Source organism: Canis lupus, chromosome 13 (genome assembly GCF_048164855.1).
Source record: "Canis lupus baileyi chromosome 13, mCanLup2.hap1, whole genome shotgun sequence".
NCBI lineage: Eukaryota > Metazoa > Chordata > Mammalia > Carnivora > Canidae > Canis > Canis lupus.
In genome coordinates, this window is record NC_132850.1 from 38268179 (window position 1) to 38294202 (window position 26024).

Here is a 26024-nt window from a genome sequence, read left to right on the forward strand (position 1 = left end):
ATTATTATATCTAATCTCATTCAAAAAATCATTTGAGACAGCTTATACAAATGCATAAACTCAAATTGGCAAATTATAAATGAATTACAAGTCAGGAACAGAGACCGATAGAATAGAAAGTCAAAACTTAGGGAAGAGTATGAACATAAAGAGGACATTGTTGCTAAAGATGAGCCACAGATTGGCTCTGTGTTTCTTGATATCCAAATGAAAAGGGAAACAGGATCAATTCCATAAGACAAATGATATATATGAAACAAACATCCATTCCTCGGGGTAAACAAAGCTTTTTTTCCCCTGGTAATTAGGTTGCTTATATTAGCATGCTACTTTATGAATATTAATATATTAGTATACATTTTTTGAAATAATTTTTATTATTTTTGTGTCATTTTTGCTCCATAACAAAACCCAAGCATGGTAGCTTAAAACAACAAATGTTCATGATTTCTCTGTGTTCTGTGGGTTGGCTAGATGGTTCTTTGTGTCTGTGCTGATTTGAGTGCGGCTGGATGGTCTAGGATGGTGTAGTGTGGTCTGAGGTAGGAATTCTGGGATGCCTGAGTTCTTCGTGTTTCCTCATCTTCCAGAAGGCTAATCAAGTTGTTCATATGGTGAGAGAAAGGTTCCCAGTAGAAACAGAGAGAAGCTCCAATAAGCGAGGACCTTATCGAATTTGTTTATATCAAGTTTGCTAATGTTCTGTTAGCCAAAATAAGTCATATGGTCAACACAGATTCAAGGAATAGAAAAAGACTGTCCCTCTGGAGGGTGAAAGCTGCAAAGTGTCATTGCAAAGAGGCCTGAATGCAGATAAGAGAGGAATTCTTGTGGCTCTTTTTGCAAACAATCTACGACAATTGGGAAGCCAGGGCTTTTCTTTTCTACTACTCCCCATTGATCATTTAGGCTTAATCTAAGCCAGGAGTAGAAAAGAATGACATTGTGTCAGCTATCAATTTGTTGCCTCTGAGCTCAGAATGCACGCTTTAATATATATATATTATATTTAATATATAAATATATATATTTAATATATATATTGAAGAAATATATATATGCTATATGATAACCAATGAAATTCCTCAAAACTTTTCTCCTTATTATGGTAAGCTTTCTCCATAGAGGGCACTGGAGGGATCTTGTAAAAGGAAGAGGCTTCCTGCAGTTTCGGATGGGCTAGAGGTCAGCAGCATGCGTGTAAGGCACTCCATAGAGCCTGGCTCAGCCACAGGCCCAAGGTCCTTCAGTGACTTTACATCTTTGCCCGGTGTTAGATCATTCTTCTGTAGTCCTCCAGAACCACGTACAGCCTGCAAGGAACTGTCAACACCCTAGAGAGTCACACATTCAGCTGTTACTATGTCTACAAGCACCAGCTTTTCCACCCTGTGCAGCCTGGATGCTCTGATGACTCCACCTCTGTCCCACACCCAGAATTCCATTGCATACCCATGTCATTGGTCGCCCATTATCTGTTCCATCTGGCTACACTAAGCCAGGCAACTTTTCTGGTGGCCAAACCACCTTTCCTCCAGTGATGTCTGAATCCCTCCCAAGTTTGTTCTTCCTTGTTTATTCTCCAGCTACCCTAGGGTACTACATGGAGTTTCCTTTATCTTATAGTTGCTTTTTAATCAGGGATAATAATTCTTGTAATAAATTCCCCCTGATTAACCTACCATGTGGTTTCTTTCTCCTCATTGGGCCCAGATAACTCTAGGCATGATGTAGAGCAAATGGGAACACTGAAGACTGCCTTCCCTGAACTTGGTGAACAGATACACAAGTCAGGGAGATGGGAAGGGGAACAAAAGGAAGAAGGATTGTGGGGAGAAGGGAAATAGAGGTAAAAGGAGCTCATTGTTTCTCTTCTTTCACACCCAGTTCAAAAGCTAGGGATGTATATTTGGGGAATTAGGTGCCCAGTCAATGCAGAATAAGTGGAATTTTCATGCATCACTGGTAACCATATATAATGGCATAAACTCTGACAAATGTCTGGCACTGTTATTTTTTTTTCAATGAAACTAAAAATATGAATATCCTCTGACCCAGAGCTTTCAATTCTAGGGATCTACTCAAGAGAGATGAAAATGTAAGTAAAAAAAAAAAAGAAAAGAAAGAAAAAGAAAATGTAAGTATACAAAACATTTACACAAGAATGTTCTGCTTTTTTCATAATAGGCCTAAACTAGAAATAGCTCAAGTTCCCTCAAGGAAAATTAATAAAATGTGGTATATTCATATAGTGAAATACTATTTAGTGATAAAAAAGAGGTGACTCTTAATACATACAACATGGGTGAAACTTCCAGACAACCATTCGTCCCTCCATCTTATTTATTTTTTAAGATTTTATTTATTTATTCATGAGAGACGCAGAGAGAGAGAGAGAGAGAGAGGCAGAGACACAGGCAGAGGGAGAAGCAAGCTCCATGCAGGGACCCTGACGTGGGACTCAATCCCAGTACCCCAGGATCACACCCCGGGCCGAAGGCAGGTGCTAGACCGCTGAGCCACCCAGGGATTCCCCCATCTTATTTTTTTGATATATTTAAAAGTAAATTGCAGTTACCTGTACACTTCCTGCTGAATATTTCAACATATTTATTATTAAGTAGTTCTGTTTGCTCATAGTTAAGTGAAAGAAACCGTATGAAAAAGAGCACATATAGTATTATTCCATATGAAGATCTAAAAGAGGAAAATCTAATCTTGGTAGATAAAAATAACAATGCTGGTTACCTCCAGAGAGGTAGGGGTGGTGATTGAGTGGGAAAGGACCTGATGGAATTTCTCGGGGTGGTAGTCATGTTCTGATATCTTGATAGATATTTGTAATAAGAAGTAAGTATGTGTATGCATTTGTCAACATCTGCAACTGTATACTTCAGATTTGTATAATTCATTGCATGTACATTTTACATCAAAAGAAAAAATGTAAAGTATAACTAGTTAATAAGTATGCAGGTGGATAGAGGAATAGATATGTGATAAAAAGTATCTTTAAATGTTAATGGTAGAAACTAGGTGGTGAGCAAAAAGCTCCCAGCTCTGCTGGATGTTTAAAAGTTTCATTTATTCATAAAAAAGATCTTTAAGAGTGCCTGTTTAGGTCCAGGAGCACCCAGTCTAAGTGTAGTTGCCCTGGCTACAGGGCAGGGTCGGGGGAGGGGGAATGATCGCAGGTCCTTAGATGAAGTTGTACCTACAGCCATTCCCACGCGAACATTAGGGTGGTATCAGAGAGTCGTAGTCTGATGAGTCCAACACACAGTTCCTGGAGTCTCATGCCTTGAGTGTGATGTTCTTGTCATGCAGAAGTTTTCATGGGTCCTGAGGAAGAGGATCCTCCCCAGATCCCGACCCTGCTGGCACCCTCTTCTCAGAATTCCAACCTCCAGAACTATGAGAAATAAATGTTGTTTAAGCTACCCCAGTCTATGGTATTTTGTTATAGCAGGTGAACCAACTAAGAAACTGGATCAACATCAAGGTAGCTTAGATTGTACTCATATAAAGTGAGTAAGTGAATAAATGAATCATTGACAAAAAAAGTCACACACCAGCACTCCTCCACTCCACTTGAAGCAATTTGAACAGGATCAATTCCATAATACAAATGATCTATAAGGAACAAACATACCTGTTCTTCAAGGTAAACAAAGACTTTTTCCCCCTATTAATTAAGTTGCTTATATTAGAATGTTACTATATATAGTATTAATATATTAATATACATTTTTAACTATCAATACAAGTTTTATTACTTTTGTGTCTTTTTCATCTCATAAAAAAACCCAAGCATGGGGGCTTAAAACAACATTTATTATTTCTCTGGAGTCTGTGGGTTGGCTAGGTGGTTCTTTGTGTCTGAGCTGGTTTGGCTGTGGCTGGATAGTCTGGGGTGGTCTAGGGTGGTCTGTTATAGCGGCTGGAGCTTGACTGAGACAGGTGGCCAGAAGCCAAATGAAGAGTGTTTGAAGGAGAAGAGAGTAATCAATTATGTCACATGTTACTGATGGTCCAGGGAACAGAGATCAGCACTGTCCAGCCACTTTGTAACAGAGACTAACAAGCATCCAGAGCACATTCTGTGCATCCATGGCTCTTATCGTCTCTCCATGGGTCACATAATGCACCCTTCGGAACTCCACTTATCCAGTCACCCCCTGGAAGGAGCATGGCTTGTTGAGCAGATCCAGAATGCCAAAGATGGCATTTAGTTAAAGGGACTATTGAAATAATTTCATTGGATTAGCGTTACCTGTTGGACTAAACGGTTCTGCCCAGCAGGAGGAAGCTCAGAGGGAGGATGAAGTATCAAATAAAGAAGAAAGAGGAAGCTGCATTTTCTTTACACATCTGAATGTGTGATTAAGTAATTAAATGACCCGACTTCATTAATAAATAGTCATACTCTGAAGGGTCTATTTTTAATGCACTTGATTAAATGTAATTTTGATTTTTAAAAGTATAATTAACAGTATGGATCCAAGTTTATCCTGTGTGTTGGTTGTGGATGAGCTGTGTAATTTATAATAATGCGGAGGTGGTCCAAATGTATATACAACATACCAGAAGGTCTTAGGGCAGCCCTGGGCATTCAGTAAATATTTGCTAATTAAATAAATCCTGTTGCATTTTTAAAGTTTATTTTTTTCCTGGAGATTCCCACTGTCATGGATGAGATCATAATACAGATGCCTCTCTGAGAGGCTTGGTGTTTTCCTGGCAATAGGAGAGCCACAGTAAAGTTGTCAAACTTAAAGAGAGGCAGGTGATGATAAACTGATTTCTTAAACCAGCAAAAAGAAAAGTCTTTAAAAAGGAATGATTAATTAAAACACTTGCTTAATTAAGTGCTCTTTAGCCAGACCAGGTCCTCCAGTTGTTCCTAATGAATAGAGCTTCAGTCTGTAACAACCTCCTAGACTCACAGAAAGTCAAGACTATGCATGTTCCTTCCTTTCAGAGCAGGAAACTGAGGGTCGTGGAGACTCTAAGATTGCACCAGGGTACTGGTTAGATGAGAACAGTGATGGTGCTTAAACAAGACCCTTTGTCAGTTTTTCTTCCAATCCCCTGTCAGTGGTCCTAAGTTTATACTGCGTCAATTTTCTTATGAACTCATTCAGATCATTCATGTTAAAGACACTCAACAGTTCTGATATGTGTGTGAAAAGAAGGAGCTAAGAAATCATCAGCATCGGCAACATAGTTATGTCTATTTAGTGCTTATTTTCCACATTCCTTGACTTGTAGAAGTTAAAGGGATCTGTCCTATTGAGCAGAGGTTGAGGACTCAGTCACACATTTCAAAGCCTTGGTCAAAAATGAACAGGCCATTGGAGGACTACAGCCTCACAGAGCATATGTGTGTGCTGGTGGAGCAAGGGTCTGAGAGTCAGCCTCAGCAGCATGTGCTGGCTCACTGTGGCACCATCTTACAGCTTTCCAGAATGTTAGATTTCTCTCTTGTTTTTTTTTTTTTAAGATTTTATTTATTTATTGGGGGGGGGGGAGCACAAGCAAAGGGGAGGGGCCTAGGGAGAGGTAGAAGCAGACTTTCTGCTGAGCAGGGAGTCCAATGCGGGACTTGATGCCAGGACCCTGGGATCATGACCTGAGCCAAAGGCAGATGCTCAGACTGACTGAGCCCCCCAGAAGACCTAGATTGTTGGATTTCTATGTCAAGTTTCCAGTTTTGTGTGTTGGCCACTAATTTAGAACCTCAAAAAATTGGATAGACAAAACACTGTGCAAAATTTAAAAAAAAAAAAAAAAAAAAAAGGACAAACCTGTCTGTGGGATGATTTGGCCCAAGGCTTCTTCTTTGCGACTCTGATGTAGAGGTTTGGGATTATTTTGTAATCTCTGTCAATACAATATTCACTAAGAATTTCCTGCAGGCCTAGTATTGTAGGAAACACTGTGGGGATGGAGAGAAGGGAAACCTCCAGTCACTTAGGGCATGTTTCTTATCTTCTGGGAATTCCTAACTCAGTTGGGAAAACCAATATGTGTGTATGTATGCATATATATATATATAGCTGGGGAGGCACATAATCAATGTTAGATTGGGTGGGATAAAGTCTAGGACTTTAGAGGATGGTTAATAGAAACAAATTGGGGTGTGGGCTGATAAGAGATGTATTGCTTCTCACTTCCAAATATCTTTTGCTTAATCTGTGAAAATGGATCTGGGCCCTTTAACATCATGCCTTGTGGGCATGATGTTAAGCTGTGTCATTACAGAAAGAAAGGGTTTTGCTCCCTGGTTCTGATGTGCTGGCTTGGCAGGCCCCCACAGCTGCTCTCCAGGGCCTGGCTTCTCCAGTTCCCAGCTCCTTCTGTTCAGAGCAACCAGCAGCGCCAGTGGACCAGGAGCTCCTCCTGCCATGTACCTCAGGCAATTTTGCAGTGGATCACCTCCAATGAGACCTCTGTGGATGAACAGCTTTTCCTGATACTTGAAACAATGGATTTCTGGAAAGTTCCAGAGGGAGGATTTCCTTCAAGTTCCACCAGCACAATGTCATCTGCCATTCAGTGGCCACAGATCTCAGCCCTAAGGGCCCCTCTCCTGGATGCTGATCCCTTATTACTCTAACTCCTTGTTATAGTTAGTACTTTCTTATATTAAAAATTCCCTGTTAAAAAAAATTCCCTGTTAAAATTACTCTGTAATTTGGGTCTCCCGGTATGTTTTTCCTGCTTCAAACTCCTAATTATTTTTCATTATGCTGTATGGGTGCCCTTTGCTCTTCCTCCACTCTTACCATTTGGTTTTAGTGGGCGCTGTCCACGTTGGTTCTCAAACTCGTGGTGATTGATTTCTAGAGGCAGGTACCTTCTCCAGAGTCCTTCCTTCAGTTTTTTTTAAAACTTGAGCTGTGATACTGGAAAGATTCCATATTAAAGTTACAGTAGAAGTTATGTGGGTATGTAACTTTGTCAGTACTCCTTAAAATTTACCCTAAAAATGGGTGCATTTATTGTATGTAAAATATATCTCAATATAGGAAATTAAAAAAAAAAAAAAAAAAACAAAACTTGTTCTCTGGGGCTGAGTTTAGGAGTATAAACTGCCTGAGGCCTTAATTCCAGCCTGCTGGGGAAGGGCAGCCTGAGAAGAGGAAGGTGACTCGAGCAGAGGTGAAGAGAGGCAGGGAGAGGGAAAGTGCAGATTCTGATCCCTGGTTTCTTTGGTTTCCGAGAGTGGATCTACCTGCCCCTTTCTTTCCTGCTCTTCGCCCTCATGAGCTAAAAAAATTCTTCATTTTGCCTAAACTAGTTCCATTTGATTTTCTTTAACTGAACTGAAATAATCTGTAAGGAAAAAACTGTGGGCTGGGCTTCTCAGGGTAGGCAGGCTTTGTTTCGGGGATGAGAGGGAGCTTGATCATGTAGGCTGCACAGAGATAGAGGGAGACAAGCACTGTAGGTAACCATGTAGAGGAAGCACGGTGGAAAGTGAGGATAGGTGTGGCATTTGTGGAGACTGGCCCACAGAATATAGCAGTTCCCAGCAGAGACTTCCAGATCACTTGGATTTGGGCTTAAATATTAACTTGGCTAGTTGCGGGCTTGTGTCTTGGGATAGAGACCTAAGGTCTCTGAGCTTCAGATAATTGTATCAAGGTTAAATGAGATTAAGTATCTAAAACATGACAGTAACTGGCACCTTAATAGAAAGGATAGTAAAACTAACAGTGGTATTTATTCATGTTTGTGGTTTTTGGAAAAGCATGCAGAAAGATACGGTTATTTAATTCCAAATGAATTATTGATATAATTGGTGCCCATTCTCTAGGAAGTCTGAGAAAAATTATTAGCCGATTGCAATGATTTAGAGAAGTAGGTGATTCCTAAAAGTCACCCATGGCTCACCAAGTGCAGATCATGCCAAATTAGCTTTCTGGTCCCTTATTAGTTTTATGAGATGAAAGGAGAAGGGAAATGTCTTTAACATGGTCTATCCTTTTGGGAAGGTTGTAAAGTGATCATATAGGCAGGCTTAGATAGTTTCGGCCAGTGGACTTCCCTTTTCACAGAGTATCCTAAATTTCTCAGCTATGTCCAATTTTTAGAAAGCCTTTTCTCTTTTTTTGACATGAAATGTCTGCAAAAAGAAGACTGGTTCTTCCTCCCTCCATTACTTGAATACCCCTTTTCTGTCTTCCTTCAGATATTTTCTCCTCTGTTATATTAATCCTCAGTTCTTCCCACTATTTTTCTGTTTAAAAAATTCTAAACATGTCCAAACATCCTCCTCTTCAGTACTTTATTGTACCATCAACCTTCTGAACTGTAGAACCTCTTAGAATGGGATATTTCTGATGCTTTCAGACCTATGCAGCTTATGTTCAAGGACTGATACACAGGATGCATTAATATTTTTATCTTTTGATTTCAATGCTATTAACATTTTAAAGGAGCTGTGTCACATTGTTGACATATATTGAGCCTCAGAAGAATGAAATTTAAATTCTACCTTTCTGAATCTAAATCTATAGCTGTGCTATAATTATTGATTTTTTTAAAAAAATCTAAAATGTATAGTAATACCATTATGCTTCTTGTTAGTTTCAGCATAGTAACCCAACCTGTCAAAATCTTGATCCTATCATCTGTCATGTTAGTTATCGCTGCCAGTTTCGTTTCATCCTCATATTGGATTTGCATGATCCTGTATCACAAGCCACTGACAGAAGTGTTGAATGGGACAGAGAACCAAGTGTGGAGCCCTGAAGCATGTCCTAAAGACTTCCTTCTACATTGACATAGTTTTGTTAATTGGCACCCTTTCAATAACGTATTTCAGCCAACAAAGAATTTTCTTACTTGCTCTCTGTGCATCTTCTCACATGGGTATCAAGAAAAACTTCCTTGGAATTGTGGAAAGAACCCAGATTCTAAATTCTGGTTGTATTAGTCAGAATTCTTCAGAGAAACAGAAATATGTATACACACACACGTATATACACAGATTAAAACATTTATACACACATGCCTTCAACTGATTGGATGAAGCCCACCCACATTATAGCAAGTAGTCCACTTTACTCAAAGTTCACAGATTTGGATGTTAATCTCATTGAAAAACATCTTCAAAGAAACACTCAGAATAATGTCTGACCAAAACCTGGGCACCATGGCCCTGCCAAGATGCTACATAAGATTCAGCATCACACTGAAGTTAGACATACCTGGCCTGGCATGAGAGCTACCACAGAGAATTGGCCGGTCCACATACTTCACAGAGTCATTATGCTGAGAAAGTGAGTAGACACTGAACTATACAGTCAGTGTATTACTTACCACCCATGTGTCCCGGGCTAGGACTGCAGCTGCTAGCAAGAAAAACACATTGTATTAGTCTATTTTCCTAAGCCTTGTGCCCTTGGACACCTTTCTGTAATTGCACAAAGCCTTGGAATAACCCAGCTTTGGTCTTACACTTAGCTTCCAGTTCTGACTTAGCTTTCTTATAGCTGTGTGTCCATGGACTAGGTTATTTATTTCTCTGAAGCCAATTTTCTTTATCTATAAAATGGGATATATACGTACCTGGTTGTAAGACTTAGATTAAATGAATTAACATGGAAGAAATGCCTGGCTGGCTTGGGGTCTGGCACACAGTAGCTATGTGGGAAAAGGTAGCCAGGATGATGATGTGTACAATATCCTCCTAATCTACAACCTGGTATTTCCTCCAAAAATAACCTCTCAGTACATTCTCTGTCTCAGTATTTCTTCTCTACTTGGCTTAAGTGTGGAGCCCATTTAGAACTGTTGGCTACTTTGGATGACCATGAGGGCTGCTTTCCAAACATTTCAACAAGAGACTCAGGCATTGAAATTCCTTGCCTGGCTTAGGCAAGGTCTGTTTGTCAGAGTCAAGGGACAGGGAGACAGGCCCGTAGGTTCCCATTGCCCAGAGCACACAGCTGGCAAGTCTGTTTAAGTCCTTGCTGAAGTCCCTTTTGACACTCATAAATGTAGAATATCCTATTTTATCAAAACAATGAGTTCTGGAGAGACACTAAACACACGACAGCCATGCAAGCTTCCCAAATGGAGCAGAACACATGGCTGCAAGTTAACGTTTGTAAATAAATTATTAAGTCGTACAAAGAAGTGCAGAACTGAGAATGGCTAAATAACAAGACTTTTTTTCCCCCTTAATTAAAAGGAGTTGGCTGACTTAAAATGCCAAAGGATCATTTGCCTTTGTGGAGCAGGGACACTTGCTAGCAAGCAGTAACTCCCCTCTGATAATTACATAGCAGCTTAAAATCTCAAATACATAGTGTTTGTAGCTTGACACGCTCCTGCAAAAAAGGGACAGTGCTTTGAATAAGTCAATTGTTAATGAGTAGAAAATCAGAAAACATCTTATGTGGCTGGATTTTTATAAGTCACAATTTCAAAACGTCTGAGGACATAGTTCTTCTATAAAGGGTATTCTTACTCCAATAAACTGTGATCCAGATTAATTTTTAAAAATTTCCTAATTTTCCTAAGCATGCTAGCATTCTTGTCATCTTTCTTCTTGTCCCTCCTAGTCTTCTCCTCTATAGAAAAGCCGTCTTGACAGTGACAGTGGTGGTGTTTGTGCACACCTGGAAGGAAAAAAAAACCCAAACCTAGTAAAAGCTGGTTTGTTTTCTTTTCAGCAATTCCTTGCCCCCTTGGCTTTCTCTGCCTTTTCCTGTGAAGTCAGGCCTTCTTACAGATAAGTGGATGAGAAAGAAGGAGGTGGGGCAAGTGGCGGGGGGGGGGGGGTGGGGGGGGGAGAAGGAAGGAAGGAGGGAGGGGAAGAGAGAGAGATACACTGATAGTAAATGGAACAGCAGGAGCAAAGGGGAAGAGGAAGAGAAATCTTGACAGTGCCTTTGGCTATTTTCTGGTGTCCATTGGGTGCGATCGAATCTGTGATAACTTATCAAGGGTAGAAAGAACTTTGTGCTTTTGGATGAGATTTTCACATCTGTGGTCTTCATCTGTGTGCAACTCCTGAGGCCCTCCACTGACAAATTCCCTCCAAGCCATAGATAATAAGATCACAGCCTCAAAAAAAAAAAGTCTTCGAGGTTGTTCTGTAGTGAAAAGGAAAAGGACGAGGGCCTTGTAAGGGGTGACTCCGCCAAGGTCACTCAGCCAGGTGTGTCTGCCGCTGCACTAAAATCCACATTCCTCGAAATCAGGTCAGGGTGTTTGTTACTGCCCTGTGCAGATTTCTGCTAATGGCTCACCATTCCCATTTTCTCTAGTCTGATGTCCCTTTGAGCTATTCTGAAACTACATGTTAGTTTATGCATTAATTTACTTTTCTTACACTTTTCCAGGAGGCTGAGGTATGCGGGCAGTCATATGACCTTTAAATAGCTTAGTTTAGCATGAAACATTTTCCATTGTCATCATCCTCCCCGGGCCTCACAGGGCTGGTGCTTCAAGACCCTAATCCTCTCTCTGTCCCTTGCACAAATCTATCCCACTTTTGCATCCTTGCACTTGCCACACCTCTATCTGAAAAATTGTGACAACAGTGGCAATGCCCAGCATTCTTGGTTGCATACGATGCCTTAACCAGCAGTAATTGATTGGGAGATCGCCAGGATCAATGACCTAGTGACTTAGAATATCGGCACACTGACTAACTCTGCAGGGGTATTAAGAAACCGCAGCGCTGTCAGCTCTTGCTTCTGGGGCTAACGGGACTATTTCATTGTGTTATCCAGGGAGTGTCAAGGTATATCAGTTAGGGGTCAGATAGGAAAACAGAAACTGATCAAGGTATTTCAAGTAGGAGGGATCTTAAACTAGGAGATTGGATGCATGCAAAACCATGGGAACAACTGGAAGCTGGAGAGTCAGATAGGGTTTCTGCTAGCTGTCAGTTTTGCTAGTTTCTGCTAGCTTTAGTTTCCTGCTAAAGTTGCAGGACCTACAGAATGGTCACCACTACCTGAAACACTTAATCAGGTGATTTTTCAGAGATCACTGCAAAATCTTTTATCCACCAACTGAAATCCATGCATTTGCTTGCCTCTGCTGGAGAGCACTAATATCACTCTATTTTTTTTTTTTTTCCTGTCTTCTGTATATCCTGGAGGCTCTTTTTATTGGTGCAGTCTAGCTTAAGGTACAAACCTTATAGTAGGCATTCTGGGAAATGTGGTTTCCAGGCTTTTAGACTATGAGGTACAGAGGATGATATAGAGGAGGGAATGGTGGCAAATTGCCAACAATCTGGCACAGATGGTATCCATATTTCTTCATATTGCCATGGGGGAGGAAGAGGAAAATCCTTTTTTAGCTTCTATTTCCATCCTAGGTTGGCAGTGACTTTTCTTATCAAAAGGAATTTAAATGTCTTCCTCTCATCTCCATAGCCTGCAAAAAGAACAGTAGCTGCAAAGATAATAAAGCCACAAAAGACACTGTAAACACAAAAGACAAATGCTGTAGGGGCTTCAGTCATTCCCAAGTTAATACTTTAGATCAGAGGCCAAGAAATGTTTTCTGTAAAAGGCGAAATTGTAAATATTTTAGGCTTCATGAGCTGTATGGTCTCTGTCACAACTACTTAGCTCTGCTCTCCTAGTGCTAAAGCAGCTGTAGAGAATATATACATAAATGAATAACTGTATTCCAATAAAACTTTATTTACAAAAAAACAGGCAGTGGACCATATTTGGCCTGCAGGCCATAGTTTTCTGATTTCTGATCTAGGTCAGATCAGCAAAAAAACTCCCCAAAACTAACAAAACAAAACAAAAAATTTCAGCCACCTAGTTGAGTTATGTGGGACAAAGTCAATGCAGGGGGCAGTGAGGAGAGTACAGAATGAACAAGAATTATTTGCCAACTTGTTCCAGTTAAGGATATGGGGATAGAGGCTGTTATTGTACTTTGGTGAGGAGGAAGCAGAGATTAATAACAGAATCCATGTACCTCTTTGTAGTTCCTTATACATTTGAACATGCATCATACCTGAGACATACAATTCTCATGAAAAGAGTTTGAACCTAGCGTTCTTGACAAAACCTTTTTTGTACCATTTTCAACAGTCTTTTTATGGCAGGCAATGAAAACCCAATCCAAATTGGCTGAAGCAAAAAGAAGGATGCCTTGGCTCTTATAACTGAAAACACCAGGGGTGTTCCCGACTTGCTGCAAAGTTGGCCCTAGGTGTGCATGCAGTGTCAATAGAAATCAGTCTCTCACTGTTGGGCACTGCTTGTCAGTGTTCTTCTTCATTCTCACTCAGGCAGACTTTCCCTTTGGGGTGACACACCTATGATCTGCCTGCCTCACACGCCCAGTGGGAAGGGGGTACCACCTTCCTCACAGTTCTAGCAAAGCCCTGGGGCAGATTTTAGTTGACCTAACCCGAGTCTCAGGCACAATACAGAACTGATTGTTCGGGCAAAGAGGGAAGAAAAATGCTGACTAGCTACACCTCGGTTATGGGCCCCATTGTGGGTGGGATTAGCCCCATCTCAAGCACACAGACTGAAGATAGGGGAGGAAGTATTGTTCCTAAAAGGACATCAGAATGTTGTCATCACATGGCACTAAAATGAAGGCTAGGTAAATAAAGAGTGAGAGTCTACCCGCCGGAATTGCTCTCACAGGGGTCTGATTTATCCCATGGCTGCTTCAGCGCAGACAACTCAACTAGGTGGATGGTATCCTGAACACACACAGTTCAGGCTCTGATGTCCCCCCAGCAGCAAGCAGGTAGCTGGTGTGGGGCAGATTGGTAAGTTAGGCTGAGGGACCAAATGGAACTTATTTAATTTGAGTAAGTGTAAAAAGAAATGGGGTGGGGGAGATACATTTCTGAAGATTTTTAAATGGGATGAAGACTATTGTCCTCTCCAAACCAGAATCATTTGTCATTTGTTCTGGTTTGTCTTTAGTGTTCATGAAAACAATAATATGAGAGAGAGAGAGAGAAAGATGAAGACAAAGCGGGGGGGAGGGGGGGAGATCACAATTTCCTTTACAGGAGGCTATGGCACTTGATCTTAGCTTTCCTTTAGCTTATTCATTGAAGTGGATAGAGTTTGAAGCTTTTAAAAGCAAAGAGCATATAGATTTCATTTTATCAGGTTAAAGAGATGTGGGTTTCATCATGCCTGAAACAGACCCTACCCCACCAACCGTGGATATGCAATTTAAGCGTGGCCACCAGTACAGTGGTGTGAGCAAGCACTGACCTTTTAGATTAGTGCCTGAGCCTTCATTAAGAAGAGCATCCAAAATGACAGGCATGCCTCTAAGGAAGCCCAGCATTCCACAATGGTAGCCCAAGCAGTGAAAATTGACTTGGCGTGGGATTCTCCTCTCCTGGGCCCCCATACTGGGAGCCAGGAGCACAAGACAGCATGTTGGCAGATTCCAATCACTTAGGAGCTTTCCTTTATGACGCTGCTTTGTAAGAATGTGTCTAGTTAAATTCACAGGGTCATTGACTGTGGCTTTCAAAACATGAGGTTTTATGAAGGAATGCAGACCTGGAATCCAAGGTTCAGAGCCCAGACCTTCAAACAGATTAATCGCCATGGGGAGTATCGTAAGAGTTTTCCAACTTTGGCTTCATCCTTTGCCCTGGCAACTGCAGGGCTCCTATTCAGCAGACCCAGGTGTCCACTATGGTCTGTTGGACAGAGCACTGGGCGGGGAGCCAAGATGTGGGATGGTCTCATTTCAGTTCCCCAGCTGGCTCCCTGTGTGCCCCCTTGAGCAGATTCTTAACTGCTCTGTCTGTGTTTTCAGCTTATTAAGTTGAGAAGAGAACAATAATGCCCTAAGACACAGAGTTCCAGGGTGGGGTGCTGAGGTGGGACAGGTGGTTGTGTGTGTGTGTCTGTTTCAGGGGGGTGGGGAAAGTGTCTAGAGGGCAAGTAAATCATTTGTGATGGAGAAAGCATCCTGCTCTGTCTAGTGAATAAAACAAGTGACTGTTTGCTGCTCCTACATTTCCTTCTGATAAGCTGAAGAAGAGCGATAGGGAGGAAAAAGAGATAAATAGGACTGGGGGACGAATGAAGAATTGAGAGTCTATCCTGTGAGCTTAATATAACCTTCCTTAAGAATTTTCTTCAACCTTGTATCAAAATTTAAAACTACACTTTTCCAAATTTGAATTTAAAATAATATTTTCCCCCAGCATTGCTAAATGTTAAACACATGTTTATCACACCAGTAAAATAATTCTAAACGTTAACTAAAATGCAACTTTAATTAGCAGGTAGATTACCATCTGTACAGGACGAGGCAACCTGTGGCAATCACTGTGGCCAGCATTTATCGAGTGTCTGCTCTGTGCCAAACTTTAGTGTGGATTGACTCATTTCCTCCCAAAAACAGATACATAAAATAGGTTTTCACCATCATCCCTGTTTTATAGACTGGGAAATTAACATAGGTGTATAGAAGTTAAAAAAATTTCCATGTGGGCCTAGGATTTGAACCTGAGCAGTACAGTTGATACTAGAGTCCACTGTGCCAGTGATTGCCCCCATCTACCCGGTAGCATCACATGAGACTAGGAAGACCTGGGAGTGAAGGCACCACCGAGAAAGAAGCGCTGGTCCTGGGTAGGGTCTCCAGATTCAGCAGGTCAAATGCGGGATGACCAGGTACATTTGAATTTCAACTGAACAGCAATTAGTATTTTACTATGTCTCATGCAGTATTTGGGAGCAAACTAAAGAAATACTATTAATCTGAAATTCAAACTGAGGTGGGGGTCCTCTATTTTATCTTACAATCCTTTCCTTGGGAGACATGGGTGCTACTGAAGAGAGAATCTGTTCCCTCAATCTTGGCCAATCTGGGATCCCAAAGAAGAGGACCTGCACTGTGAATTCCTCTTTACCACTTAACCACTCAGAATCAAGCACCCACCCAACTCTAATTGCTTCTCCAAACCATTGACATTTAAAATGCTTTTGGGACTTGAAGTGAGTATAGGTGAGTGAGCATGAGGGAGGAGTAGGCATGTGTAGAGAAACCTCCTCCTACAAATGAACCACTGTGTTTGTGGTAGGAGTTCAGGAGCAGTCTCTACCCATATAGTAAGTACTGTCGGCCTGTGTCCTCTAGCTGCCTGTGGCTCAGAGACGTGTGTTCTTAGGCTCAGGAGTTATTGCTGAGGCCTGGCCCTTCGTCCACCGAAGTCTTCACCTGTCTTTCTTTTGTACTTAGCTACTGTCCTCCTCCACTCATTTATGTTACCTATCTGTACCCTCCTGCTAGCCATTTGAGTCAATGACTACTTTTAGACAGACTTGTCCCCAGAAGATAACCAGAATTCAGTGTTAATTCTAAAACCGCACTGGGTTTGATGTCATAATTTAAGCAAATGCATGCAGGTCTTAAGACAATTTATGCAAATTCCTAATGATCCTCCTAGGTCAGATACCCAGCTATGGCCTTCGGTAAAATCCTGGTGCAGCCCACAGGTAGAGAATGTGTATAATTGAGCGCTGGATTGAGTCGGGGTTCTCTGAGCCTTGAAAGAACAAATGGTATAAATGTTAATAAGGACTAACATGAAGAAGAAGCCCTACAGGCTATACTGGGACATCTTTGGTTTCAAAGCAGTGAGGCACTTAATCTCTGATTTATAAACAACCCAGAACCAGATGTAGGAATATCCATTTTCTGTGAATATGATGTATCCTGCTTATGAGAAACTTTCTCCAAAGAAATAAAGAGAAGATCTGCCAACCGTTTAAATGAAGAAAAATGAGCCTTTCACTTTCATCGTGCCTGCCTTGGTGTAAGCTAGAGTATGAATGGAGAAGACGTCAACCTTACTGATGGTTCCACATTCTGGACAGAATCCTATTGTGTATTCTTGATTGAGATCTGCTCAGTGGTACCAAAAGGTGGCTTAGGGTTTTAAGAAATGATATTAACAAATCATATGCACAATTTCACCAGGCAACTAATTTTATTTTTTTGTTTTATGACGCCTCACTGTTGTATCGACACCATTTATGAGTATTAGTGGATTAAATAAAGTGATCATCATGGAAATGATTGGGAAATTGTATAACGTGAAAAGGCATTGATGGAGAACCTTAAACTGCCCTTGTCTTTGCTCAGAACCCAACTTCTGATCTATAAATGGACAAATGAAAAGTAACATTTGGACCAGGGAGAAAAATGCATCTCGGATTACTTTTCCGTTTCTAGCCTTGAGAGAGATCAGGGATGAGGGACTATAGGAGGTACTGGAAAAGGGAGTATAAATGCCAAATCCTGTCATGTATTTAAATCTGGCTGGTGACTATTTATTTTCATGTTCCTTTCATCCTCACCCAAACCATTAGGTAATCAAGTTTAGACTATTCACATATGCATATTCAATATTTATCTTCAGGCCATTTAAACCAAGGTGCATTTCTGTGATTAAAAGTGGCACAATAAGGAGAGTTATGAAAAATGACTATAAAAGAAGAAAATTGGAGAGATAAGCTAAATAAACGAAACCAATTAGAAAACAGGCTTCGCAAAGAGATGAAAATACATGTAATTTTGTGCAAGAAGTAGATAATGTTAGTTAAAGGTTTATAAAGTAGTCGGAGAAATGAGTCAACCATTTAAATGTGAGGAAGAGATGAACCAGAAATCAGTGGAGTTGATGGAGTAAGGGAATACATTATTTGAGATTCAAGCTTTTAAAGAGGGTTTCAATCATGTTTTGAGACAGGATGTCAGAAGACCAACATGAGTGAATCACAGACATCAAGATGGGAGGTAATGAATAAACTTGAAGGAAAGAAACAGAATGATTCTGAAAGGATGAAATGCGAGTGGTAATGAATGACACACTGAGACTAAAATATGAATATTCAACAGTAATGTAAGATCATCAGATTAAATAGTTAAGAAATGATATGAATATAATAGGAAATAGAAAAGACAGAGCAGATGGAAAATAAGGCATTTTCTATTTCTCTTTTAGGATTAAGAGTTCTGATTGCAAATGGAGGGGAATAAATGTCAAGATAAATAAAATTAATGTACTTTTGGCAAATAAAGGAAGCTACTACCCAAAACAGATGAAATGATGCTCCTACACACACACACACACACACACACACACACACACAGTTCTTATTTCTTCCAGGAAGCAGTCTCTGAAAATTCTTACATATGTCCCATTTATTATTGTATTTGGACCCTTGAAAAGGCACAATTTGTAGCTTTTTTTTCTTTAATTTGCAATTACTTTTGTGATCTGGATCAAAATATTTTCTCATTGTTACCATGCATGGGTTTCATGGCTCCTCCATTATTTTTCAAGGGTAAGGAACAGGGCCTGAATTTTGTTTGTCCTTTTCCCTAGCCCTGTAGCACTTGCTTGCAATGCTTTTTGACTGTTTTATTGAATGTTAGACAAAAAAAGAAATTAGGTATGCTAAAAGAGTCATGTTTTAGGAGAAAGAGACTAAAATTGAAAGGAAAAAATAGATTCAGAAATAAGTAATCTGGATTAAAAAAATAGAAAAATATTAACTGATGAGAGCTAATTCAAGCAAATGTCTGGCCATAGGGAGGTCACTATGACCATGATGAACAAAGATGTTTCAAGTTGAAAATGGACAGTTAACTCAAGCATTATTTCCCCTGACAAGGAATATCCACATAGTTACACAAATGGATATTTTTCTTTCTGTTGGGCAGACAAAACTGATTACATAACTTTTGTCAAAAGGGTCATCTTCTTGCTCTGCCAATAACAATAGAGGGTTTTGTACCTCATCAAGATGAATGTTTTAAGCCCCTGTGCCTGACCTTGAATTTCTCCCAAGTATTTTTCAAAGGCATTGAAAATTCTCATCTAAAGAGTAAAATGAATCTAACAGTTGAAACTATGGAGAAGACCAGGCTGCTAGACCTCACCAGCCAGGGGAGTAGTCTACTGATGTTCCTTTTTACATGAAAAAAGATCTGGTCTTTAATGGGAATCCTAGCTATAAAGGCCCAAAATTGATAGTGACTTGTTAATTTAGAGGTGGAGGCAAAAAGGAGCTAATACTGTATGAAGATATATTCAGGTAATTTATAGGGAGTCTGTCTGGAAACCTTAGACTCAGGTACTGTTTGATTACCTCTCCAGGCTCAGCCTGCTAACAGACCTGTTGGCAGAATGTAGAGATCTCTATTCCCTATGTCGAAAGAACTCTTAAGTGAGGTCCCCCATATTGGGTCTCAATAAAGCCATCTTCCTGTTCTCAAGTGATCCCCCGTGACTGTGCGATGAAAGGAATCCATTTGTGGTTTTCCAGTGCAAAACAAATGCGAATTTTTTCTGTGAAACAGTAGTAGTCCGTATTATAGAGCCTTAAGCATTCTTTATGACACTGGCAAAATTTAAGTAGAGTGTGGATCTTTTCTTTCCTAAAGTGCTAATGTGGCACTTCCTGTAATCAGAGTAGGAACTGTAGATATCATTATACACTCTAAAACTCCAAAATTTACTTTCAGCTGAGTTTCAACATGATTCAGGTCCTTGATTCCATCAAGTGGGGGCAGCAATTGTTTCAATGGAATGCGACTGAGAAACGGTGAATTTATGAGCATGGCTTCCAGAAGAGAGAAAGCACATTTCATGGTGCCTGCTCAAGGCTTTGGATTGTGGGGTAGGGATTTGAATGGTCTATTGCCTCATATAAATTGAAATTCTTTCTGGGTTTACCTCTAGTCTAGGTTTGAAAGGGCTGGGACATCTGTTTCCCCCTCCCACTGCCTTCCTTTTTTTTTTTTTTTTAAATCTCTCTCCATTAGCATTGCAATCTTTCTCCCCCCCCCCCTTTTTAAATAAAAGAAGCCAGTTTTGTTGTTCTGTTGAGAACTCATTTTTATTTTTCTTCTCCTCCATCCTTCCCTCCTTCATTTCTTCCTCAAGCCTTTCTCTGGGCTGGGCAGTGTTGATAGTGGGGAGACAGAGTCAAAAGATGATGGAACTGTAAGGAGAAATAGACCAATCCACTACTATAGATGGAGACTTCAATATACCTTTTTTTTTTTTTAGTAATTGACAGAGAAAAAAGAAACCTCTGGGGCTCAGGCTTGGAGGAGTTAGAGATGTGCATCATCCATTGTGGTGGTAAGTGCACTCTCCCTGTGCTTTGAGGAGAGGATGACCAGGAGGGTCTGAGGAGGGTTTCTGAGTTAGACGGCAAGCTCCCCAAGGGCTCACAATACTTAGTCGACACTGAAGGAGGTTAAGTATTGGTGGATGATGGAAGACTGATGAAGGAACAGGTGGAGAAGGAAAGAAGGAAGAATTAAATGAGACAGTTTGCCTCCTGAAACATAAGTGAATTAATATTCAAGTGCATGAGAGCCATACTGGGTATGAGAGGTTAGCTGCTTGAGAGGGGAAAGCAAGAGCTAAAGCTTTGGTGGTTCATATATCTCTCTGTATTATGGGCTATGTGTTTATACCTCTTAACCCTCAATTATTGTTGAGTGGCCTTTGTAGATTCTCAATGAAAAAAGTATAGTTGGAATAAATGAAGGTGATTGGGACCATTGGAGGATTTTAATTAGGGGAATAAAATGGTGAAATCTGTATTTTAGAAAGGTGATCCTGGCATCAGTATGAGGTGTGGCTTTGCTGCTTTCAAGCACAGATTAGAGCAGTTTGGGTCATAGCCCCCACTTAAAGAGGGAGAAAGTGTGTGTGTGTGTGTGTGTGTGTGTGTGTGTGTGGCACAGAGAGAAAATGGAAAAATCAACATGCCTTGCTCCATTCTTGGATATATGTGCATTGCTCCACAACATATTTCGTACAGTGTCACAGACACAGTGGTTTAGGAAAGCACTTCAGAAACATCGGATTGGAGTTTGGAGAAGTCGAGACAGCAAGACAGCAAGACATCTACAATCGAATTAATAATGAAGGCCTGGACAAGGCAGCTGCTTGTGCAGCAAGGAACTAGGTTGGGTTCATTTACTGCTTTATCATATCTATTCTTGTGTGGAATTTTACAGGACCCTGAGTAAGAGAGCAGAGTTGGAAGGAGCCTCTAAATCTAAAATTAGGGAACTTCTGACTTCAGTCTTCCTTTGCAACAAAGCTGGGATATCTAATTTCATCCTAAAGCACTTAATTTGTTTTAGAAAAAGAAATCTAAAAAAATATATGTTAAAAGTATTTCCAGTGAGTTCCATGGTATTTAATTTCCACACCAGTGTTGAAATGACCAGATTCATAGGCATTTTGGAGCAGGAGACATGGCTGAGGTAGAAGGATTAGGTTTCTCAGGTGGAGGCGGCTGTATTTGTTTCCTAGGATTGCTGTAACAAATTTCTACAAACTGATGTCTTAGAACACAGAAATTTTTTCTCTCACAGTTCTGGAGACCCAAAGTCTGAAATCAAGGCATTGACAGGGCTACATTCCTTCTGAAGGCTCCAAGGGAGAATCTGCTCTTTGCCTCTTCCAGCTTCTGGTGGCTGTTGACATTCTCTGACTTGTGGCCACATTACTTTCAATGCTGCCTGCATCTTCATATCGCCTTCACCCCTCATTTGGCTTCCCCTCTGTGTGTCTTTATAATAACACTTGTCTTGATTTAGGGCCCACCCAGATATTCCAGGATGGTTTCCTCGTTTCAAGATCCTTAACATAATTAGACCTGCAAAGACCCCTTGTTCAAGTAAGGTAACATGCACAGATTCTGAGGAGTAGGACATGAATATATCTTTTTTTTTGGGGGGGGAGGGCTAAACCATCCAGCCTTACAGAGGGAGAGTGCACTTAGGCCAATATTTGTATATGATATTTGATCAGAAAAGACCTAGCCTATGTATGTGGTGTGGAGTGAATGCTTGTGTTCTCCCAGAGTTTGTATGCTGACACTGTTATCTGTGGTATGATGGGCCTTTGGGAGGTAAAGTCATAAGAGTGAAGCCCTCATGGTGGATTAATGCCCCGATGAAAAGAGACCGGAAGGTGCGTGTTTCCCCTCCTTCTCTGTAACATGTGGATACAATAAGAAGGCAGGCATCTGCAGACCAAGAAGGGGGCCTCCACCACCCACATGCTGGAACTGTCAGGGCCTTGATCTTGGCACCTCTCAGCCTCCAGAACAGTGAGAAATTAATGTTTGTTGTTTAAGCCACCCAGCCTATGATGTCCTGTTACAGCAGCCTGAGCTGACCGCGATAGCAGCCAAGCTAACACAGAGTGGAAAAGGATTTATTCTGCCGATGATGCTGAGCATTGGTGCTGAGCCAGGCAGGTGGAGTGGTGAGCAGTGAGCTGAGATTCGATGTTGAGGGTTTTGGGTTTTTTTTTTCTTTGTTATCGGGGGGGGGGGGGGGGGGGGAAGAATGGGACATTTATTTTCCTGTGGCACTATTCTGGGAGATTAACCCCAAAGATGTGATGCAAAAGTCTGTTAAGAAAGGGATGCCTACGTGTATAATTTGGGGCAATTGCCTAGCGTCTCAGGTTCTCAAAATCGTCTTCTGTCAAATAAGTGACTCGAGGTGGATTATTCTAAGTTCCTTTCCACTCTTACATTTATTTTTCCTCTGTAAGAATGTTAGAGCAGGTGTGTAGCTCCCCGGCCCCCTTTCCTTTCTTCTGGTGTTGCTAAGTGCTGGTGCTTGTACTTTGTTTCTCTCCCAGTGAACGGGTCTCCGGAGGGCTCCAGGATGGAAGCTCCCCCCTTAAGCAGATTAAAAGTTTTATGGGCAGACTATAACTCGGTAACGCACGTGTACATACATTATCATTATGACTTCGTGGAAAAGAAGATGCAGTTTGGCACAGCAGCCGGAGAGCAGACACCAGTTTGCGTGTGAAGCACGCAGCCAGGTCCACGGAAACGTTAGGTGTCCGGCAGTTGCTTGCTGAATTTGAACGCGGAGGTCTAGGAAAGGAAGTCACTGTAGGGCTGACTGCGCGGGAAGCCTCCGCGGGGGCACGGTCAGCGCTTGCCCGCGGCTCCCGAGACTTCAGCGCGGGAAGCCAGGCTTGCACTTGCCCGGGTTCCCGCGGCCGCGAGGACTCTGGCCTTGGCGCGCTGCGGCTCCGCAGTGGCCGGGGACCCCGGACTCAGCCCGACGCGCCGAGGCCGCGGCTCTGCCGGCCTGGAGCAGCTGCGACCCTCGGCCCGGGCGCGGCACCGCGGGTCTTGCGGCTTCAGCGCGGCCAGCCCCGGGCGCCGCCGCTCGCCCCACGCCCCGCACACGCTCCGGGGCCCCCTGCCCGAGCCCGCCCTCAACCTGCCTCCCGGGCAGAAGTGGGGCGACGGGAGAGGAAAGCGGAGCCAGCCCCGCGGGCGGCCCGGCGGCGCGGCGACCTGGGCACGGCCTCCACCCCCGGCAGCGGCGGGCACCTGGGCTGCCTCCCTGCACCCCGAGTCTGCGCTGGCGGATCCCTCCGCGGCTCGTCCGCCTCGGCACAACCGCAGGCTCCCTTCTGTGACGGATGAGACCTGCTTTGTTTGCTCGTTTATTAAAAGGCTTATTTATGTATTTGAGAGAGAGAGAGCGCGAAGGAGAAAGGCAGAGGGAGACGGGCGGAGAGAGGGAGAGAGAGAATCAAGCAGACTCCCCGCTGAGCACAGAGCCGGATGCCCGCCCCGTGTCACGCCCCGGAGATCCTGACCCCAGCCCAAACCAAGAGTCAGATGCTTAACTGACTGAGCCACCCGGTGCCCCATTAAACCTGTTAGTTTTTAAAGAAGCTAAAATTTGGGCAGCCCGGGTGGCTCAGCGCCGCCTTTGGCCGGGGTGTGGTCCTGGAGACCCGGGATCGAGTCCCAAGCTGGGCTCCCAGCATGGAGCCTGCTTCTCCCTCTGCCTATGTCTCTGCCTCTCTCTCTCTCTCTCTTTCTCTCTCTGTCATGAATAAATAAATAAGATCTTAAAAAAAAAAAAGAATAGGAGTATTCCTATTATTAAAAAAAAAGCTAAAATTTTGGACAAGGGAAACCTCTACTAACTACTTAACGAATGGATAGATGAATTCGAAAGGCCTTGTGTCTGTACCAACATATGATAGTTCTAAACAAACTCAGTAGGATGGATTCCTCTAGAAAATGAGGTAAAGGTTCAAGAAAATCCATATGACATTGAGACACTTAACCTTTCATCATGCAAGATCTGCTCTTTTCACGAAATGAGTCTGTGCTATTATGCTATGATTCTAACTACATTGGGCTATAGATACTTAACCAGAGCAGACATTGGGTTTGTACCAGTCTTTAGTCAAGATGTGGTTTTTTTTTTTTTTTTATTGGCATGATCTCAAAATGTTAACTTGTCACCTTCCAAGGCTTTGCCTTGCATGTCAGTGCTTGCACTCATTTTTATGTGGCTTCCAACTGCTCAACAAGCTTCCCCTGAACCAGTAACTAAATCCCTCTGCTCTCACTACTCATTGATCCTAGATAGGTTTCCATCATAAAATCTGTGATATTATATTAAACCTGACTGTGAGTCTGCCTCCATAAATGGTAGACTACTCTGGTTCTAGGGTGTACTCATTCTTGTTTTCCCAGTTTCTGGTGGCATCGTTAAACCGAACTTACTGTCTATTTCAGTTCTCCCTTCCCTCCCCATGGCGGGGCATTCCTCCTTTTATCCTTCAGCTTCCACAAGTAGGTCTTTGGGCTGCTGATTAGCTGGGTACTTATGGTTTGCCTTGGAGAATGGATGTCAGCACCGGGCTTGGGGTAGAAAATGAGGTCAAGTGACCTATCTGTTTAAGAAAGAGTTAAACCTTTGGCATTATCTGTAAACATCCAGCTAGGGAAGGGTTCCTGGAGCTCACAAGCTATCCCTTGTAGGAGGATTTCTCCTGATAAGAGCTGCTGACAACCTCCCGCCCCTCAAAAAAAGCAACATTCACTCTCTCCGAATCGCAAGCCTTTCTTGACATGTGATACTTGTTTGTTTAGTTGACTTATATGTATGATGCCTACTATGTGCCAGACCCTTTTAGATCTAATTATCTGGAAACCAGCAGGTTCTTCAGAAACAGGCAGCCAATTGAATTGACATCTGCTTTGCAGGGAAATCTTATAAAAGGAGCTTAAAATCTCCGTCTTGGGGAGTCCTCCCATTTTACCATTTTAAAATGGCTTCTTGGTGTTGAAAACTAAAATCAAAATGTTATGACTTCTTTTTGTTGTTGTTAGGATTTTATTTATTGATTCATGAGAAACCCAGAGAGAGGGGCAAGAGGGAGAGGCAGGCTCCCTGTGGAGAGCCTAATGTGAGACTCGATCCAAAGACCCCGGGATCACACCCTGAGCCAAAGGCAGATGCTCGACCTCTGAGCCACCGAGGTGCCCCAAAATGTTATGACTTCTTCAACAACCAGGTATCTCCCATCCTCCAAAGAGAGTCATTCCTTTTTCTCAGTCCCAGAGGATGATTTTAAAAGTTAAAAAGCTCGGAGATCTCTGGGTGGCTTAGCGGTTTAGCACCTGCCTTAGGCCCAGGGGGTGATCCTGGAGACCTGGGATCGAGTCCCACATCGGGCTCCCTGCATGGGGCCTGCTTCTCCCTCTGCCTGTGTCTCTGCCTCTCTCTCTCTCTCTGTCTGTCTGTCTCTCTCTCTTTCTCTCTCTGTTTCTCATGAATAAATAAATAAAATCTTTAAAAAAATAAAAATAAAAAATAAATAAAAGTTAAAAAGCCAGAAACTAGCTTTTGATCTAGTTCATCATAATTTTCCCTTTTTTATTGTTAAGCTGTAGTTTTCATAAAACAGTCTGTTCTATCCCCCACTCCCATTTAAATATTTAAGTTTCTGGGCTGTGGTAAAAATTTCTTATTCATATTAAATATTTTTGATATTTTATCTTTCATGTGACTTTTATTTTTATAATTCTGTTGCTGGAAGATTTACTGACAAAGGAACGTGGTGTTGATTATTCCATGGAGGTTCCATTTTGGTTTTGTTGTTAACTGATTTCCAGAACTTTTTAAAGGTATATGTATGAATAGTGGTTTTCTTT

General features: G+C 41.9%; 2 long non-coding RNA genes across 4 annotated transcripts in view; one reads left to right on the forward strand and one right to left on the reverse strand.

Moving 5' to 3' along the window:
* Positions 1–2926: 2926 nt before the first annotated feature.
* Positions 2927–14378, reverse strand: LOC140602210 (uncharacterized). Of its 2 annotated transcripts, none has more exons than XR_012005186.1 (6): positions 14238–14378; positions 12163–12423; positions 9216–9356; positions 6786–6905; positions 5805–5935; positions 2927–3409 (listed from the first exon to the last, which is right to left on the reverse strand). It is a non-coding gene; the product is annotated as an uncharacterized lncRNA (long non-coding RNA). The 2 variants fall into 2 exon arrangements; XR_012005185.1 differs by having other exon boundaries at positions 2929–3409; positions 9216–9359.
* A 155-nt stretch (positions 14379–14533) lies between these two features.
* Positions 14534–26024, forward strand: part of LOC140602924 (uncharacterized) — a 38025-nt gene continuing 26534 nt past the window's right edge. The window contains exons 1-2 of one of the 2 annotated variants that reach the window (XR_012005929.1): positions 14534–19679; positions 20072–20146. This is a non-coding gene — a long non-coding RNA (uncharacterized lncRNA). The remainder of the gene's footprint in view (positions 19680–20071; positions 20147–26024) is intronic. The other variant, XR_012005928.1, reaches the window with a different exon arrangement.